This window comes from Mirounga leonina, unplaced genomic scaffold, assembly GCF_011800145.1.
Source record: "Mirounga leonina isolate KUSES-001 unplaced genomic scaffold, KU_Mleo_1.0 Mir_150, whole genome shotgun sequence".
NCBI lineage: Eukaryota > Metazoa > Chordata > Mammalia > Carnivora > Phocidae > Mirounga > Mirounga leonina.
The window spans coordinates 8327380-8345571 of record NW_023270374.1 but is presented as its reverse complement, the minus strand read 5'-3'; positions in this window follow the sequence as shown (position 1 = coordinate 8345571).

Sequence of the window (18192 nt, the reverse complement as noted above, 5' to 3'; positions counted from 1 at the left end):
GAACAGAAGATATAAGATAAATAGATTTTAATAAATGTAGAGATAGAGAGAGAGTTGGAAATATGATGAAGGAATAAGCAACACTCAAAACTGACCAAGTGTATTTGAAAAAGAACCAAATGGGACTTCTTAAGAAAACCATGGTAAATAAAATGAGAAATTCAATGGACAGGGAAACCAGCAGATCAGACACATCTGAGAACTGAAAAAGGTATCCAGTGGTGTGTGGGAAAACGCCGCACAGAACCAGTGTGCTGGAGGACAGAGCAAAAATGTCTTGTGGGCAATCAAGGTTTCAGAAAGAAAATTAAGGGTCAATCTCTAAAGAAATAATGGCTGAGAAATTTCCAGAACTGCTCAAAGAATTACATAATCCTCAGAATCAGAAAGCACATTGATCTTGGCCAGGATAGATAAATAATAGATAGATACATACATACATAGATAAATAGATACATAGATGATAAATACATAATAGATATAGAGATGAAAATCCACATGTAAATATATCTTAGTAAAACTATATAACCCCACATTAAAAAAAGAAAAAAGAAACTCTTCTAAATAGCCAGGGAATAAGACAAATATGTGACAATTAGAAAGAGAGCTGCTTTATCAATGATGATAGAAAGCACAGGACTGTGGAATAAAATTTTACAAAGCACTAGGAGAAAAACTATTGTCAGCACAGATTTGTACAACAGTAAAGATAAATTTGGGGGGAAAAGATTAAATAAAGACATTTATAGACAAACAAAATGGAGACTTTTCTATCAAAAGCTCTATCTACAGAAACTGCAAAAGATAAACTTCAAAAAGGAAAACCATCATGCCTGGAAAATCTAAGCTGCAAGAAGGAATGGCAAGCAATGAAAATGATAGACATGGGACATCTGGGTGGCTCAGTTGGTTAGGCATCTGCCTTTGGCTCAGTCATGATCTCAGGGTCCTGGGATTGAGTCCCTCATTGGGCTCCTTGCTCAGTGGGAGGCCTGCTTCTCCCTCTCCCACTGCCTGCTTCTCCCTCTGCTTGTGCTCTGTCAAATAAATAAATAAAATCTTAAGAAAAATGATAGACATGTCATGGTAATTTAAAGGAGTTAAGAAATGAGGTTGAATAAAATCCTTGACAACAACAGTATAGAAATTAGAAGGTGGTGGTTGGAGGTCAAACACTCCATAGTAAAATCTTACTCTGTTTGGGAGAAGCATAAAGAGTGTGCTGAATTTTAGACTTTATTAAGTTTACACCAGGTAAGTGTGTAAGATTTTCTAGGGGGTATGAGGAGGCCTTCATGGCATGGGATGATGTTTCTTAATCTAGATGTTGATTACATGAGTATGTTCATAATGTGAAAATCCAGTAAGCTGTGCACTTACTATATGTACATTTTTCTATATTTAAATTATACTCCACTGATAATTATAAGGAGAGAAATATCTAGGATAACCACTGAAGTAAAAAAAAAGAATACATAAATAGGATATATGATTTCCCAACAAGGAGAGGAGAAAAGTGAATTAGAGAAATATACACATGATCCAAAAGAAGAGAAACAAAGTGAAAAAGTAAGAAAAGAAGCATAAAAAGGTAATGTAAAAAAAAGAATATATAAAATAAGATAATAAAAGAGAATTCAAATATCTGTGATCACAATCAATGTAAATTTTGTTAAAAGACAAAAATTTAGTTTTTAATAAACTCTGCTCTTCTGTCCTCTCAAAAAAAAACCAAGAAAAAAAAAGATAAAAATTTACAGACCACCATATGATCTTTGAAAATGTGAAGCAAATGGTTTTTATAAACATCAAAAATAAATGGCATGAGATATTATGCAAATACTAAGGTTGGTGTACATGTGTATAATATTACACAAAAATGGGCTTTCTGGACAAAGCATTATTCAGAGGTAAAATGGGTCACTAAAAATTGGTAAGAGTTTCAATTCACAAAAACATTCCAAGAATTCTAAAGCTGTATGATACCAATAACATAGTTCTAAAATAAACACAATTGGCAGAAAACTGAAAGAAATTGACAAATCTATCATGGTAGTAGGAGATGCTTAACTCTCCCTTCTCTGTAACTGAATGACCAAGAAGAGAGAAAGAGGGAGAGAGAAGAATAGGATAAAAAGGATTTGAATAGGAGGGGGAAGAACAAGATGGTGGAGGAGTAGGAGACTTAAATTTCATCTGGTCACAGGAATTCACTAGATAGGGATCAAACCATTCTGAACATCTACAAACTCAACAGCAGATCGAAGAAAAGAATACCAGCAACTCTCTGAACAGAAAAGGTAACCACTTTCTGGAAGGTAGAACATGCGGAGAAGTGAATCTGAGGCGATATTCAGGAAGAGAGACGGCAGGGGAGCGGGCCTCCGTAAGCCGCTATTGGCAAGTGATAGAGCAGCAGAGCACAAAATCGGAAATTTTAGAAGTCAGCTATGCTGAGGGATGTTGCACCAGTGGCTGAACAGGGGGTGGAACCCTCGCTGGGACAGTGTGGTCTCAGGACCGTCGGGGTCAAAGAAAGACTGGGGGTGCCTGAGTGCAGCAGAGCTCCCAGGTATTGGAGCAGGGAAGCCAGCTGCAGAGACCGAGCCCAGGAGCAGGCTCTCAGCTCAGGGTTGCCATAAACCATGATCTGTGGCACAGTCGGGCCACTGCTCTTCCAGCAGGGACCCAACAAGCGGCAGATCCAGGGAGACTCCCCTTCCTCCCCCGGGAGGAGCGGCACAGGAGCTCACCACAGGAATCTGCTGGGTTTGGAGACTCCACACGGTGTCGTGTGTCAGAGATAGAAACACTCAGTCACAGGCTGGGTGAGCATGGAGTGCGGCCAGAGACCAGAGAGATGGGAGTAATTGCCTGCTTTTCTCTGGGGGCTCACCTAGGAGTGGGACTGCGAGTTCTCGGCTCCTCCGTGGCGGAGATTGGGAGGCCACCATTTTCACTCTTGTCCTCCAAAACTGTATGGAAAGCTTGCAGGGAACAAAAGCTCCAGAGAGCAAAACCAAGCAGATTACTTAGCCCAGACCAGCAAGGACGGGGCAATTTCGCCTCCGGCAAAGACATATGAAAACCACTGCAACAGGCCCCTCCCCCAGAAGATCAGCAAGAACAGCCAGCCAAGACCAAGTTTATCGATCGATGAGAACGGCAGAACCCCAGTGCTAGGGGAATACTGCACATAGAATTCATGGTTTATTTCCCATGATTCGATATTCTTTCAAAGTTAATTTTTTTTAACTTCCTTTTTCTTTTTTTTTTAATTTTTCTTTCTCCCTTTTTTAACCAACATCTTATCAATCCCTTTTTAAAAAATCTTTATTTTTCATTTTTAGAGTCATATTCTATCCCTTCATAGTAGTTAACCTTATTTTTGGTATATATATAAGTTGTTCTCTCTTTAAAATTTTGGGATATAGTTTCTTCTAACAGACCAAAATGTACCCTAAATCTCTAGTGTATGTCTTTGTTCTAGTCTCCTGCCTAACCACATTTCAAGAAGAATTAATACCTATTCTTCTGAAACTGTTCCAAAAATAGAAATGGAGGGAAAACTTCCAAACTCGTTTTATGAGGCTACCATTACCTTGATCCCCAAACCAGACAAAGACCCCATCAAAAGGAGAATTATAAACCAATATCCTTGATGAACATGGATGCAAATATTCTCACCAAATACTGGCCAATAGGATCCAACAGTACATTAAAAGGATTATTCACCACGACCAAGTGGGATTTATCCCTGGGCTGCAGGTTGGTTCAACATCCACAAATCAATCAATGTGATACAATACATTAATAAAAGAAAGAACAATAGTCCATTAGCATGGTAAATGGTTTTCCACCCCTCACCATATGATCCTCTCAATAGATGCAGAAAAAGCATTTGACAAAGTACAGCATCCTTTCTTGATCAAAACTCTTCAGAGTACAGGGATAGAGGGTACATACCTCAATATCATAAAAGCCATTTATGAAAAACCCACTGCAAATATCATTCTCAATGGGGAAAAACTGAGAGCTTTCCCCCTAAGGTCAGGAACATGGCAGGGAGGTCCACTATCACCACTGCTATTCAACATAGTATTAGAAGTCCTAGCCACAGCAATCAGACAACAAAAAGAAATCAAAGGCATCTGAATTGGCAAAGAAGAAGTCAAACCCTCACTCTTTGCAGATGATATGATATTTTATGTGGAAAACCCAAAAGACTCCACCCCAAAACTGCTAGAACTCATACAGGAATTCAGTCAAGTGGCAGGATATAAAATCAATGCACAGAAGTCAGTCGCATTCCTACACACCAACAACAAGACAGAAGAAAGAGAAATTAGGGAGTCGATCCCATTGACAATTGCACCCAAAACCATAAGATACCTAGGAATAAATCTAACCAAAGAGGCAAAGGATCTGTACTCAGAAAACTATAAAATACTCATGAAAGAAATTGAGGAAGACACAAAGAAATGGAAAAAAGTTCCATGCTCATGGATTGGAAGAACAAATATTGTGAAGATGTCAATGCTACCTAGAGCAATCTACACATTTAATGCAATCCCTATCAAAATACCATCCACTTTTTTCAAAGAAATGCAACAAATAATCCTAAAATTTGTATGGAACCAGAAAAGACCCCGAATAGCCAGAGGAATGTTGAAAAAGAAAAGCAAAGCCGGTGGCATCACAATTCCGGACTTCAAGCTCTGTTACAAAGCCGTCATCATCAAGACAGTATGGTACTGGCACAAAAACAGACACATAGATCAATGGAACAGAATAGAGAGCCCAGAAATGGACCCTCAACTCTATGGTCAGCTAATCTTCGACAAAGCAAAAAGACAGTCTCTTCAACAAATGGTGTTGGGAAAATCGGACAGCCACATGCAGAAGAATGAAACTGGACCATTTCCTTACACCACACACAAAAATAGACTCCAAATGGTTGAAAGACCTAAATGTGAGATAAGAGTCCATCAAAATCCTAAAGGAGAACATAGGCAGCAACCTCTTTGACCTCAGCCACAGCAACTTCTTCCTAGAAACATCGCCAAAGGCAAGGGAAGCAAGGACAAAAATGAACTATTGGGACTTCATCAAGATAAAAAGCTTCTGCACAGCAAAAGAAACAGTCAACAAAACCAAAAGACAACTGACAGAATGGGAGAAGATATTTGTAAATGATATATCAGATAAAGGGCTAGTATCCAAAATCTATAAAGAACTTATCAAACTCAACACCCAAAGAACAAAGAATCCAATCAAGAAATGGGCAGAAGACATGAACAGACATTTTTCCAAAGAAGACATCCAAATGGCCAACAGACACATGAAAAAGTGCTCAACATCGCTGGGCATCAGGGAAATCCAAATCAAAACCTTAATGAGATACCACCTCACACCAGTCAGAATGGCTAAAATTAACAAGTCAGAAATGACAGATGTTGGCGGGGATGCGGAGAAAGGGGAACCCTCCTACACAGTTGGTGGGAATGCAATCCGGTGCAGCCACTCTGGAAAACAGTATGGAGGTTCCTCAAAAAGTTGAAAATAGAGCTACCTATGACTCAGCAATTGCACTACTGGGTATTTACCCCAAAGATACAAATGTACGGATCCGAAGGGGTACATGCACCCTGATGTTTATAGCAGCAATGTCCACAATAGTCAAACTATGGAAAGAGCCAAATGTCCATCGACAGATGAATGGATAAAGAAGAAGTGGTATATATATACAATGGAATATTATGTAGCCATCAAAAGGAATGAAATTTTGCCATTTGCAACAACATGGATGGAACTGGAGGGTGTTATGCTGAGCGAAATAAGTCAGTCAGAGAAAGACATGTATCATATGACCTCACTGATATGAGGAATTCTTAATCTCAGGAAACAAACTGAGGGTTGCTGGAGTGGTGGGGGTGGGAGGGATGGGGTGGCTGGGTGATAGAGACTGGAGAGGGTATGTGTTATGGTGAGCGCTGTGAATTGTGTAAGATTGTTGAATCACAGACCTGTACCTCTGAAACAAATAATACATTATATGTTTAAAAAAAAAAAAAGAAGATAGCAGGAAGGGAAAAAAAAGGGGGTTTGAAATCGGATGGGGAGACAAACCAGAAGAGACTATGGACTCTGAGAAACAAACTGAGAGTTCTAGAGAGGAGGGGGGTGGGGGGATGGGTTAGCCTGGTGATGGGTATTAAAGAGGGCACATACTGCATGGAGCACTGGGTGTTATATGCAAACAATGAATCATGGAACACTACATCAAAAACTAATGATGTAATGTATGGTGATTAATATAACATAATAAAAAAAAAGGAAAGGATTTGAATAACAGCAGACACCAAAGCTTGCTCTTTAAAAAGTGTCATCTTTGGGAGAAACAATAATCGTTTTAAAATATGACTTCAGTACCTGAGATAAAAATACCTATATGTCTCCAGATGAGTTTGTTTAGAATACTCTCTTTAAAAAAATAAATAAAATAAAATAAAACCCTGTGAATTTTTTTCTAATTCCAAAACCAATATAATATGCTCAAATAAAATTGCAAGTTCCAGTAAGTGCACTCTTCGGTATTTGGTCTTCATTAGATATCCTTAACCACCACTGTGAGGCAGGAAGTGTTTTTAATGAGTCTGTGTTGTGAGAGTCACACACATTGTCAAACTCAGCACAGGTGACCATAGGCCAATCAATTAATTAAACCTCTCCACTCTGCTTTAATGCCTGGAAAATCACTGGTTTGAAATTTTAGAGGAGAAAACCAGGTCAATGTATTAGCTGAAGCTATAGGATCCAATAAAGAGATGTTTTTTCTGTCCAATTAGAAGGTGGATTTATTTATTTATTTTTTAAAGATTTTATTTATTTACTTGAGAGAGAAAGAGTGAGAGCATAGGCAGGGGTGGGGAATGGGGGCTGCAGAGGGAGTGGGACAAGCAGACTCCCCACTGAGCAGGCAGCACAACACAGGGCTCAATCCCAGGACCTTGGGATCATGACCTGAGCCAAAGGCAGATGCTTAACCAACTGAGCCACCCAAGTGCCCCTAGAGGGTGAATTTAAAAGTCAGGGTAAGAACTTAACAAATGCTGCTTTTGTCAATTGGAACTTTTCATATTCTCTCCCTGAGCAAGAGTCTGTATGCACATGCCGCTCTTAGGAGTCAGAAGCTTCAGCAGAAGTGGAAAATGAGATAAGGTGGAGAGTGGACTATATGTTCTGGTGTCCATTTAGAGGCAACAATGAGAACAGATCTACTGGTTTCAGATCAGGCACCCTGGTTCTTTCCCTCTTTCTCTGAAGAGCAGAAGTTCAGAGATTTGGCTAAGTATCATTCATTTTGCAACCCAACAGGGAGCCACTTACAAAGGTTTACTTTTTCTTTGGGGTAACTCCCAAGCGTGGAAAGAAATTCTTTAGATGGTCTATGTATTTGTTTTCCATTGCTTCCATAACAAATAACAGCAAACAGCTCATATAACACAAATCTATTACCTTCAAGTTCTTTAAGCCAGAAATCCAACATGGGTTCACTGAGCTAGAGTCTCGGTGTCGGCAGGGCTGCACTCCTTTCTGGTGGTTCCAAGGAAGCATTCATTTCCTTGCTCATTTGATTGTTGACAGAATTTAGTTCCTTTCCATTGTAGGACCTTCAGTTGAGGGCTGTTCTCAGCTTCTAGAGGCTACCCATGTTCCTTGGCTTGTGGCCCCATTTCTCCATCTTCATAGCTATTGGCAGTGGGTAAAGTCCCACTTATGTTTCAAGTCTCCCCACCTTCTTCCATCTATCTCCTTCCCCAGAGCTGGAAATAGATTTCTGCTTGTAAGGATTTGTGGGATTAAATTGGACCTACCTGGCTAATCCAGGCTACTCTCCCCATCTCAAGGTGCATAACCTTAATCACAGCTGCAGAATCCCTTTTGCCATCCATATAAGGTTACATAGTCACAAGTCCTAGGGATTAAATCATGGACATCTTTGGGGCTTTTGTTCTGCTAACCACAGTGGGAAAAAGAGGTGATCCCAGCACAGCTGAGGGCTCATAGTTTGGGGACCAAGTTGGCACTTCAAGCTGAGAAAAGTTTTTTCACTGAGCAGGTGGGAGCCCTGCAGTTGAGAAGGGGAATGAGGTGAGCAGTCTGGTTCTCTACTCTTTTCCTGTTCTCCTTTCCCCTCCTCTACTCCCTAGGTTCAGGGTCTGAGCCCTGAGGTGAGGAAAGTCAAGAAAGCAGAGCAGTCTTTACCGGGCTGTGGGTCTTTGCACTCCCTGGCCTGGCCAATGGTTAAAGAATCCTTTCATGAGTTCTTCAGAGGGTCCCTACAGGGCCTCTCTCTCCTATGGTTTCTTGAGCCAAGAAGGCGCATCTTTATTCAGATAATCAAATGCACCCTTCTCTCAGCTTCTGTGCATTCAGCAAGCTTTGTCCAGCATATTCCTGCTGAGATCTGCTCACCCCTTCAGTCACCACACCAGATCTCTTTCTCTGATGACCTCATTGGCCCATAGAAACAACTGTGCTCTCTCCAATCTCCAGAGGAGTCTTCCATGTGAAGGAGTACAGAATGCCAGCCTTCAGGGCTCAAGCATGTGGCGATAGATAGAGATAGAACTGGAAGCTCAGCTGTATGAAATGGGGGTCTATGAAAAGTGGGAGACCGCATTAAGAGGGTGTGGAAAGGGAGTCAGCAAGCCAAGCATCCAGTGAGCTCTAAAACAAGGTCTTAGTCTCAGATGGACTTCCCAAGAAGCAGATGCTGAGACAACAATTTGAAGGCAAGCAGTTTACCAGGAAGGTTCCTTCCACACTAGCAAGGAAGTGGGGGCATGATATAAGGAAGGAAAGGCAGCCTAAAAGGGTGTGTGCTTAGGTGAGTTATACAATGGGCAACTGAAACTTTGTGCCATGGGAGAGCCTGAGGAAACAGTGTGGAGATATCTCACCTGCGGGGCAGGGTAGCTGTGATATTGGTACCCACTCTCCCATCCCTCATTTGTTGAGTGTCCTCCCCAGGGGATGTGTGATGTTCAGGCACTTCTGACCTGTGCATACAGAGCAGCCCTGTTGAAAAGTCCCTAGTCACGACTTGCAAGAGCAGGCATCGGAAGTCATGAGCTGCACGCTGATGGAGAATTCCAGCCAGAGAAATGGTGCATCTGGGGCCGAGTGAAAGGAACGCTTATGAGAAAAGCACATAGGCTGTTACTGAGCCCTTTAGAGATAGAATATGTCCTAAAATCTGGATCGAGATTTATCTAAAAGTGAAAAGGAGGGCTTCAAAGTAGAAAGATACAGGGTTCATTGTGACGGAGCAGCCAAGACGAACACATCAAATGATAGCATGAGAACCCCGTGTCCCTTCTCATAATTTGTTTTGGTAACCTCTTTCAGCTGTGACGTTTAATTAAAGCCAGGAGGAAAGTGAGGGAGAAAATGAACATGTCAACCCGGGGAAGGGTAAGAGGTGGCTCCCAAGGTTCATTCTAAACGGGGCCATGGGCATGTCCCCCCCGGGGCACAAGGAAAGCTGTGCAAGAGCTTGGGTTTGCTGGATGCTGAGATTGTCTCCAAAGAAAAGACCCCGTGGTGCTATTTCAGGGCTAAAATGGTTTTCTTGCTCCCTCTTCTTAATTTGCTGGAGTCTAGTCCAGAGGAAATAATTAGAGCTGTTTCAGTAATGTGTTTGCTTTACCACTTTCAATTAAGGACGAGAATATAGTGAAAGAGAGAGAGAGCATGTGCACTGCAGTAGAAGGACTTTATGCAACTGACATTCCCCCATGCAAACTTGCACAGTACTTTCTTGGTTATTTTAAATGAATGAATCCCTAAGTGGTTTTCTTTTAAACAGTTTTATTAAGGTATAATTAACGCACTATAAATTGCACACATTTAAAGTATACAATTTTGATACATTTTGACAGAGATACATGATGAAAAACTGCTCTTACAATCAACAGAGTGAATGTAGCCATCATCCCGAAAGGTTCTTTGTGCTTTTAGTGAACCCTCCCTCTGTCCCTCCCTGCCTGCTACTGGCATCCCTGCCCCAGGCAACCACCTGCTTTCTGTCAGAGGTTAGTTTACATTGTTAGAATTTTGTAGATGGAACCATCCAGTGTGTACTTTTTTTTTTTTTAATCTGGCTCCTTTCACTCACCGTCATTATTTTGAGATTCATCTGTGGTTTCTGTTTGTTTGTTATGTTTTTATGTATCAGTAGTTCATTACTTCTTAGTGCTGAGTGGTCTTCAAGTTTTCAGGTTTGCAAAGTCAGGTATTTCTTTAATTCAGAGACATGTACATTGTAGTCTGTTCCTAGGGCCGCCTTCACAAATGACCACAAACTGAGTGGCTTTAAACAACAGAAATGTATTCTCTCTCAGTTCTAGAGGCTAGAATCCCAAAATCAAAGTGTCAGCAGGGCCACGCCCCCTCTGAAGATTCTAGGCAAGAATCTGTTCCATGCCCTTCTTTTAGCTTCTGGTGTTGCCAACAATTTTTGGTGTTGCTTGGCTTCTAGGCACATGACTTCCAGCTCTGCCTGCTTCTTCAGGAGGCATTCTCCCCTGTATGTCTTTCTCTGTGTCTCTTCTCTTCTTAGAAGGCCACTAGTCATCTTGGGTTATGGGCCCACTGTGCTCCAGTATGACCTCATCTTAACTAATTACATCTGCAATGCAATCCCATTTCCAAGTAAGTTCACATTCTGAGGTTCCAGGAAGGACATGACTTTGAGGGGGACACTATCCCACCTGGTTCAGTCATCCCTCCCCATTAAACTTTATATGGCTATTTAAATTAAATTAGGAAGACAGAGTGATTTTTTTTTTTTAAATTCTTGACATACCTTGAGATAATGTGAGCCAGGACTCAAATTTTCCAAAGTGTATTCCAAATAATTACATGTGAAATCATATTCTCTAAAAATAGGATAGCGTGGTCAAAAAAATTTGGTGGATGTGGGGTTAAAAAAAAGTGTCTTTATTGTAGCTTTAGCAAATCTTTAACATGTATAACTGGAATAAACTTGGCTCTTTTCATTGCCTTTCTCAGCACAGCATTGCTTTCAGAAGAGCTACAAAAGAATTGAAAGGCAATTTAAATCTTTATTGCAGAATTCTTGAAAAACACCACAAGGGAAATACACTACATTATATATAGTAAAAATGTACCCCAAATCCTCATCCATGTCCCCCAAGCCTACTGATCACCTCACAGCAGCTGCCCCCAAATTGTAGAGTTGTCCCTTTAAATAAACCTCCCTAAACCTCTCCCCACCAAATAAAAACTGATCTTGACTCTTCTGTCCTATCCTCCTCTCCCACCTGCCCAAATTCACTTTTTTAGAAAGAGGGAAAGCTCTGTTCTTTCTAATTTAGAAAAATTCAGCCTTTAGGAACATCTGATTTTCCTTCCTAACCTCTTGGCTAATGCAAACACACTAAAACCATCTTAGAAGAGTACAAAAGGAAGGGTGGGGAAGGTTTTGAACAATGAGGAATTTTCCTGAACTACGGCGTATGGGCATGGCTGAACCAAGAGCTGTTGAAGGAAGGAAAATGGTGGCCACTCAGAAACATGGTTCTTCCCTTTGCTGAACTCCAAGGCTTTCTGGAGAACTCCTACACAATGAAAATTGTTATCTTTGATGCCCTTGGTTGGCCTACTTGAAAACAGTCTGCCCAGATGGACTTCTCCCTGCCAGCTTCCAGATAATCAGTTTACACACACAAAAAAATGTGCAAACAAGATTTACTGTTCCCAGACTGTCAACAGTCTCGCTTTCTTCCATCTTATGACTCCTGTTTTTGCCTTTATTCTCTGGCTCAATCCACCAACTGATTCCTTCTCATGTGAATAAACAATCTTCCTGCAAAACAAACTAATAAGCATGATCTAACAAATGTCTTTGGATTGTTCTTTGACAAGAAACATTATTTCTTTTCATCTTGGTCACATAAATTAGACTTCACTATGAATATCCAAGTGGGATATACCATGTACTCCAGCCTTTTCTAAAGTTCCACATTTGCCTTTTGAGCCTTTTTAATGAAACGGGAGAGGCTTCAGATGCTGATTCCAACCCCCTCTCCTCCTTCTTTCCCCATTTAACAGTGCTGTTATTAATTGGATAACTGCCAACTCTGCTGCCAACTCACAATGTTTTCAGTCAGGAACCACTAAAAACTGGGCAACCAGTCCACTGATCATGTACCATACATAGGATATACTCAAAATACAGTTTAATTTTTTTCTACCATTTTCCCTTTAATGTAAATTCCCTGCCCTTGGGTAAAAAGTTCAGCAAGTCAAATGAATTAGGCAATAGAGAGTATTATGGCCGTTAAAACAACACACAAAGCCTCAATTTAGAAGTTAGAATAAGCAGTCCTTAATAGTAATGAAATAACTGACTATGGCTTGTCACTTTTCAGGGGGTATAGGCAGGGGTGTCCTTCTCCATTCTTTACCCATACTGCTCTCTCCCACACATGCTGACTGCACAGCCTGCCCCTTTGGGGACTGGCCCAGGAAGAACTGTGCTTGGGAAAAGGCCATGCTCTGACATACTGGGTGACTTTATTGTCTTATGTCAGGATTCTCTGGAGCCAGATAAATAATTGCACACCTTCTTTCTATGGAGTATCTTTGTGGGTTCTTCTGGATGCAGATCCCACAGTGTAGACCATGGTTCTCCTTTGGCCAGCCACTCCATGTCTAGCCCATGGTTCACATTCTCACCATTGGGGGTCTCATCATCTCTTCAAGGTGGTCCTCTTGCCCAGGACCTGAAATGACACTGGAGAGCTCTCTTCCAGGGCCAATAGTTGGTCCATAGGAGACACTCATACACATTGTGTCCCATGGGGAACAGGGAGTACATTCATTTACCACATGCAACAGGCTCTCACATACCACCACCAAGGGTCTCACCAGATCTTCCCCTGACCTCTGGATTTCCTGGGGTAGGAGAAAGTCTTCTTTCTTTCTTTCTTTCTTTCTTTATTTTTTATTCTTATGTTAATCCCCATACATTACATCATTAGTTTTAGATGTAGTGTTCCATGATTCATTGTTTGTGCATAACACCCAGTGCTAGGAGACAGTCTTCTATCTCAAGTTCTCTGAGTGGTCCCACAGAGCAATTCCCCCAAGCAAGTAGGCTTGAGAAGAGGGCACATACAACCTCTCTACACCTAGCAACACAGTCTTGTCTAGATTTTGTACTCATCACAAAATCCTCTCTGTACATCTACACTCTCTTGAGCCCAAGATGAGTAGCCCAAAAGTTTTAAAACTGGTTTTCTTCTATTTTCTTTGTAAATGATGCAAGTGTTATTCTGACTCCTAACTTTAGAATTTCTTTTCTATTGTACTGTACCTTGATTTTCATTAGGAACTTTAGTTTTAAGATTCTGTTAGAATAAGACATGTGTCAGAGGGAAAAAAGTGCTAGCATACCCTTTCTTTAAGAAAAAAAAAAAAAGAATCGGGCGCCTGGGTGGCTCAGATGGTTAAGCGTCTGCCTTCGGCTCAGGTCATGATCCCGGGGTCCTGGGATCGAGTCCCGCATCGGGCTCCCTGCTAGGCGGGGAGCCTGCTTCTCTCCCTCTGCCTCTGCCTCTCTCTCTCTCTCTGACTTTCATGAATAAATGATAAAAAAAAAATTTTTTTAAAAGAAAAAAAAAGAATCCAGAAATTAGATAGGCCTAGCATTATGTGATCTTTTTCTTTGATGCTGTACTGACCAGATTCTCTATGTATACATAATGTAGGGGAAAGGACGACCTATGCAAATGTGAAAAAATCATGACTCAGAGCAAAAAAAAAGTAACAAAGTTAAATTTTAGGTACTTTGAAGCTTTTAAAAAAATATTTATTTATTTGAGAGTGAGAAGGAGCAAACTCATGGAGGGGGGCCCTGGGGAGGAGGAGAGTCAGAGAGAGAGGGAGAGAAAGAATCCCAAGTAGACTCCCCGCTAAGCACACAGCCCGACGTGTGGCTCAATCTCACGACCCTGAGATCATGACCCTGAGCCAAAATCAAGAGTCAGATGCTTAACTGACTGAGCTACCCAGGCACCCCTAAGTACTTTGAAGTTATAAACAGTATATTCTAAGCTCCAAAACAATTTCTGAGCTAAAACATTTTTAAATAGTTAATTTTTAAAATGAAACCATCCAGATGTTCAGCAATAAGTTATTTATGAAGCAAATAGATGTAGTTTATATTCTGGATAACCATGCAATAATTACAAATAATAATTTAGACCTAGATCCAAACAGTTTTTGAGTTGTAATATCCTTTAGTAAGTATGTATGTGTTCATAAAAAAATATTGGAAAGGATAAACACCTATATACTAAGAGAAGTCAGTTCTAAGTGGTAGGATTATGGGTAATTTTCAGTTTTACTTTATATTTTTTTTACATTCTCTGATTTTTTTATAGTGAACACTATATGTTTCTTTGTTTTTTTTAAGATTATTTATTTATTTATTTGACAGAGAGAGAGAGCGAGAGCGGGAACACAAGCAGGGGGAGTGGGAGAGGGAGAAGCAGGCTTCCCGCTGAGCAGGGAGCCCGATGTGGGGCTCGATCCCAGGACCCTGGGATCATGACCTGAGCCGAAGGCAGACACTTAACGACTGAGCCACCCAGGCACCCCGAACACTATATGTTTTAATACCTTTTATAGTGAGAAGAAAAACAAGAAAGATGTTTTCATTGAGATGAAATTTACTTCTCCCACAAATGGAAGGTTTTTTTAACCAAAATGATTATGTTTGTGTTTACTGTTATGAAATTCAGTAAGTGTACTTTTATAATACTTTTTATGTATTTCATAATACCATTTTATGTATTTTATAATACATAAACAGATTTCAATTCTGAATTAGGCAGTTTTTGCATGTGACCATATCAGTGACAATTTTTTAAAGATATTGACAAGCCAGGCCATTTGCAAACAGATCTGTTTATAGTCTCACAATTTAATGTATATTCTTTTTACTCAGTGGTTGTAAACTGGTCATAGGCAAAAATTTAGCCTTGATTTGCACAGTCCTTCTGAGATTGTTAAGCAGATTACTTCTATCAATATTGAGCCAGGAGTTGAGCTTGAAGTCACCATTGCAGAGGCTTAAAATCAACCTTTTTAAGAAATTGATTATTGGTTGTTCAAAAAAATAAGATTAAAATTTGTGAGCATTTTCCCAAGCAAACAATAGGAATAGATCCTTTAAAAATGAGTGCATTATCTTTCAAGACTCCTGTGAAAATAGATTGCTTATCAATACTTGATACATACATTGTGTCTACAATTTCCAACATATAGGTTTCTAGTCTGCATGTTTATTTGAATACATATGTCACAGTCACTATAATATAACCATACACTTCACTGACATCAGCTCTTCCTAGATCCCACAAGGAGGACATTTAACTGCCAGCGTAATGCATTTGAAGAGAGTAGAGAGCAGTAACGGGCCTTAATATGTGCAGTGTGTTCCTACTCGGCCTTCCTTGGGTATCGTAACACTTACGGATATAGAGTGTGGAACCAGAATGATCTGGTATAACATTTTCTTTTAATTGGAGTTTCTATTTCTGTCACTGTTTCATTCGCTTACCATAATAGCTTAAACCATAGCAATTGGCAGAAGCATCGTTGTTGGTTTGGACTGAAGACAAAGGGACACATGCAAGGGTTTTATTTCCAAAGAGGCTTGGAGAGGAATTTAGGATTTTGCTTAGATTTTGCTGGGGGAACAAATGAGATCTGAAAATAGCTAAGTGCACATTGAAACCAGATTCCTGAGGAGTCTGTGCCTCCAACAACACCTGAGGAGTCCTCCTAACTCCTTGTCCACTGCCAGCCATTTTGAGCCAAAGCTTAATTTTTATAACTTGAAAGGCGTATTTTCCTGCACATGGGGAGACAAGGAACTTGGAACCCTGGCATTTGCTGGGAGCTAATATCCAAAACCATCAACACATTAGCCCATAAAATGTGAGCAGGCGACTTTGTCCTCACATAATGGATGGTGACCTTTTTGGTGGTTTCCATTTTTGTTTGGAGGCAGGAAATGCTGAGTGTGGAGAACTGTATTTGTATCTGCTGTTTTTGGGTCTACATGAGCTATTAAAGAACACTTTCTAAGTAACCTGTCCTGTTTTGCTTCCAAAAGTTGAGTCCTGCCTTTCCCAAGAATCCATTGCATTGGTTCCCAAACTTGATTATGCACTGTTTCCCATTTTCTGAAATTATGCAAGCTATTTAAAGCCACATAAAACAATGAAATATGAGTGCAAAGAGATTTTTACATTTTTTAAAAATAAAACTAAGTGGACTACTTTGGAAAATCTCAATGAAGGTGAATAACTTTAAAAACTGCTATGAATTAAAAGTGGCATGACTGGGTGCCTGGGCGGCTCAGTTGGTTAAGCGACTGCCTTCGGCTCACGTCATGATCCTGGAGTCCCTGGATCGAGTCCCGCATGGGGCTCCCTGCTCGGCAGGGAGTCTGCTTCTCCCTCTGACCCTCCCCCCTCTCATGTGCTCTCTCTCATTCTCTCTCTCAAATAAATAAATAAAATCTTTAAATAAAAAAAAAATAAAAGTGGCATGACTATAAAAGATGGGGGAGAAAATGTCAAAAGTAGGAAGATTGTACATTCGGATTATTTTCCAATTGTTTTTTCTGCTGTTGTCATGGTGATTTAATTCCTGTTCCTCTTTAAAGAGTTTAAAAATCGGAACTGATATGTGAGTCTGGGTATGGTTTATGCAAAAAAACGCTAAGCAGTCCTGAGCACTAGCAGTTGCTAACTGATCTGTTTGCAGGATCGGCCTCGGATCCTATGCCCAGAGATTTTGTTGGTCTAAACCCAGTGAGATATGAGCTTCTGGATTTCTAAAATTCCCCAACTAATTCTAATATGTGGCCAAGTTCAAGAACACTGCTCTAGAACAGTGCTTCTCAGACTTTACCGTACAGTGATCACCTGCAGATACTGTGAAACGCGGATTCTAATTCAGTGGGTCTGCAGTGAGGAAGCTGGAGGTTCTGCATTTATAGCGAGCTCCCAAGTAATGTTGATGTTGCTTGTCCAGGAAGCACTTTGAGTAGCCAAGTATTAGGGTATGAAACGAGGACCCCGTCCAGCTTGGTTGGCAGCCTCACTGCATTTGCAATCACCTGAAAGTTTTGAAAAATACCGAGGCCTGAGTCTCGTCGACAGGGATTCTGATTTGACTTTTGGGTGATTCCCTTGTGCATGCAAGGTGAGAGCCACTTCTCTAGAAGGTGATGGGTTAAATTGTGCACTTGACAGAGAACATTTGTGTTGAGCCATCCTGTCTGTGCTCTGCTGCTAAAATATATTGTTTGTTTTCTGTCCTCAGGATGGTTCCCCAGTTCTTGTCCATTCTCTCCCCCTTCACTTATAAAATCAGTCTGTTGATTAAGGGTCCCCTCGAATAGCCCATCTCCTGACACCATTTATTCCCATAGGACTTGCCCTATACTAGCAATCAACTCTGGAGACTCTGAAAGCATAAACAAGTCACTCTTTTGAGAACAAAGGCCATGCATTATTCTTCCCAGATCCTTCAAACTCAGCTCCTGGAGCTGTAGAAATAGCACATGGGTTTGGTGCCAGCCAGATGCCATTCTCTGTAGAAAGCTAGCATGGTGACAGGTTTCAGCTGCTGTGAGTGTTTCATGAGTCCATGAGCTGAGAGGCCTGATGTGGAGAAAAGCTGGAGAGAGAATAACCCTCTCTGGAGAAAATCTTTGGGAATGCAAAGAGCAATTTGGATGTCTAAATTCACACCAAAAATTAGAATGTTGAACTTGATATAGCTCTTGGAATGACTGAATTAAAACTTATTATGAGGCTTCAAACCAACAAAACTTTGTGGTTCATTGTAGAAGATCAAGAGCAGCATTCTTCCAGAGATTGAACACTTGAAAAGAATTCGTTGAGCATTGACTATGGGCTGCTGATCACAGAAATGCTCATGTGTACCTGAGGGGCCAGGCTCCTAGCATATAACTTCAAGAAAGAGTAACTTCAAGAAAGGTGTACCTGAGGGGCCATGTGTACTGAGGGGCCAGGCTCCTAGCATATAACTTCAAGAAAGAGTAACTTCAAGAAAGGT